The 2,747-nt window shown below is 43.2% G+C and overlaps 1 non-coding gene across 1 annotated transcript; it reads left to right on the top strand.

Moving 5' to 3' along the window:
* Window positions 1-277: 277 nt before the first annotated feature.
* On the top strand, window positions 278-410 carry LOC116914158. Its single transcript, XR_004389708.1, has one exon. It is a non-coding gene; the product is annotated as a small nucleolar RNA SNORA84 (small nucleolar RNA).
* Window positions 411-2,747: the final 2,337 nt, after the last annotated feature.

Here is a 2,747-nt window from a genome sequence, read left to right as displayed (position 1 = left end):
TGTTGCTTGCCTGCTGGTGGATCCTGTTCCCCTAAATGGACCTCCTTATCTGGTCTCCATAGGAGAGGATGCACCTAGTCCTGCAGCAACTTGATGTGCAGGAAAGAGGGGAAGAGTGGGGAAAATGATACCCAGAGAGGGGCACCCCCTTCCTCAAAGGATAGGGGAGACTGGGATGGGGGAGGAAGCATGTGAGGGGGTACTGGGAGGAGAAGGGGGACTGATAGTGGTATGTAAGTGAATAAATACATAACTTTAATAAAAATTAAAATTAACCGCCCTGTGATTGCTGGAGGCTGTTTTGCTGGTAAAGTTCTCCAGTGGATACAATGGGCTAGAAAAACCCTGTGATGTATGCATGGGAGCTGTTTCTTCTCAGCAGCTGCCATAGCTCAGTCATTGGTACATTGTTAGAAAATAAAATTAAATTAAAAATGTTAAAAAAATGAAAAAATAAAAATAAAATTAAAAATTGAGAATTAATTCTGAGTTGGCATTCTTCTCTTAACAAGAACAGTCAGTCAGAAGTGAAACTGAAGAGGAAGCAGAAAAGCATGGTCAGTGCAGTTAGACGCTTTCCCAGAACTGTGGACTTTGATGGGTTAGGTCTTTGTTTTTGTGTGGGGAGGTGGTGCTGTCTATGTGCTGAGTTTTATGGCCTCGATGGTATTTCAGTCATTCATGCTAAGGTCTGGGGGCCTACCAATTTCTGGCAGCCTGTTACATAACAACCTCTTCATTCCTGTGTGAAGATAATAAAAAAAAATCATCCTTAGATCACTAACGTATTTCATTAGCGTTCTGGTTACCTTTCATTTGACAAGCACTGTGCTTCCGTGTGTATATATTTTTGGAAAGTCTGCACACACACACACCCCCACTCACACACACACCTTGCTTCAAATAATATTGAAGGATTACATGGCAAGGGTTGTGTAGGAAATCTATAAAATAATTCCTGAATGAGGATGAGGATGGTGTCTATTAACCAGAAGCACTAATGGTGATGTCAGTATGGGTGTCACTGTGGATCATAGTGGGGAGTATAGGGAGAAGGATGTAGTTCCATTGGTCCTTGACAGACAGGCACGATCTCCAGCAGCTCACAGAACTGACCGTGGTGCTCCACACCTGTAACCCCAGGACTCAGGAGGTTGAGGCAGGAGAATCCTAAGTTTAGGGTCTCTCTCTCAACTACTCCTGGTTACACACTGACTTCCAGGCCAGTCTGGGCTACCGTGAAGTGAGAGAGAACCAGCGGATACTCGAGAGGGAGAATGGATACTTCTCAAATTGCTTCTGAGCTGATCTTGTTTTACTAAGAAGAGAAAGTCCTTGGTCTTGCAACTGTCAGGCAGCCATGGGAAGCCCACTATCCTCACAAAATAAGTAAGGACACCAACAGAAAGAACCATCTTCTCTTTGGCACCAAAAGACCAGGACTTCCATGTAGATGACATGAGGACAAATCTCTTAGCAAACCTGTGAGGAAGATAAAAGGCAAAGATAAGCTATAAACACAGTGCAGGTCACCAGATATCTGTGCCGGCCTAAGCAGGATTTGAGGGTCACAGAGGTGTGTCACTAGGAAAACTGGGCAAACGTGCACAGTGCACCAATCCCAGTTCAGAAGGCGCTCCCTAACTTTGGTGAAAGCCATGCAGGAAAGGCTACGGTGAGTAACTGGGTTTTCTGGAGAAGGCCCACAGTTTTGCACTGCTGCCATGGGTGAGCTCTGGAAGGCAGGGGCCCCAGAGGCTTCATCCCAGGATTGCTTCTCACTGCCGATGTGCCGTTCCCGTCACTGTTACATAGCCTAATGGTTCCCTATTAGTCACCCTATTGGGCAGATCTACTGCAGATCAACATGGAGATGTACTCTCATATAATATTACTAATTAGATGAATTAGTGTTTTCATAGAGTTCCTGATTTGATGCAAATAATTTTGGGAAGAAAGATTTAGGAGATGGCTTTAGATGTTTTGCAGAAAGGTATAATAAAATCAGAATCAGGAATAGAATGTGCCCCATCCTCACAGAACAGTAAATAAAGTGTGTGTAATAAGGACTACACTGAGTTTTCATAAATTGCACTAGGAGGGGAAATGGGCTCGGAACAAATCAGTGATCAAGGAAAAACGTTCATTCTAGGCCAGGCCCAAGGACGAAGGCACAGGTGTGCACGGTGATAAAGCAAGGCCATGTGAAACTGTGAAACTGCCTTGAACTTAGTATTGGGGTCCTTCTGTAACTCCATTTTGTGTAACATTTTATCTGTGAGGTAATTTTATAAAGAACTCTGCCTAAAAAACTATAAAAAACACTGAGAGGAAACATAAAGTGTGGCTGTTGGGACTCTACTCCATTTGCCAAATGTACGTGTGTTGTATGTATGTATGTATGTATGTATGTATGTATTTATGTATGTATGCATATTATACATGTATATTGTATGTATGTTTATCTGTCTATATTTGTGAACATGTATACACATGCAGGTATCTGTGTATGTGTGTAAGTTTGCATGTGCACTTGTGAAATTGATGAGACATGTGGTTGGGCCCAGCCAAGTGTGTGAGTGTGTGTGTGTGTGTGTGTGTGTGTGTGTGTGTGTGTGTGTGTGTGTGTGTGTGTGTGTGAATGACCATCTCTCTATCCTTTTCTTTCTCTCCAGTCACTTAAGAGTTAAAAGAGTCCAGAGATTATATCTTGGACTTCTTGCCAGCCCCAAGTAGTTGCGTTTTGG

This window comes from Rattus rattus, chromosome 12, assembly GCF_011064425.1.
Source record: "Rattus rattus isolate New Zealand chromosome 12, Rrattus_CSIRO_v1, whole genome shotgun sequence".
In the NCBI taxonomy this organism is placed as follows: Eukaryota; Metazoa; Chordata; class Mammalia; order Rodentia; family Muridae; genus Rattus; species Rattus rattus.
The sequence above is the reverse complement of the archived record's forward strand: the minus strand, read 5'-3'. Positions and strand labels throughout refer to the sequence as shown.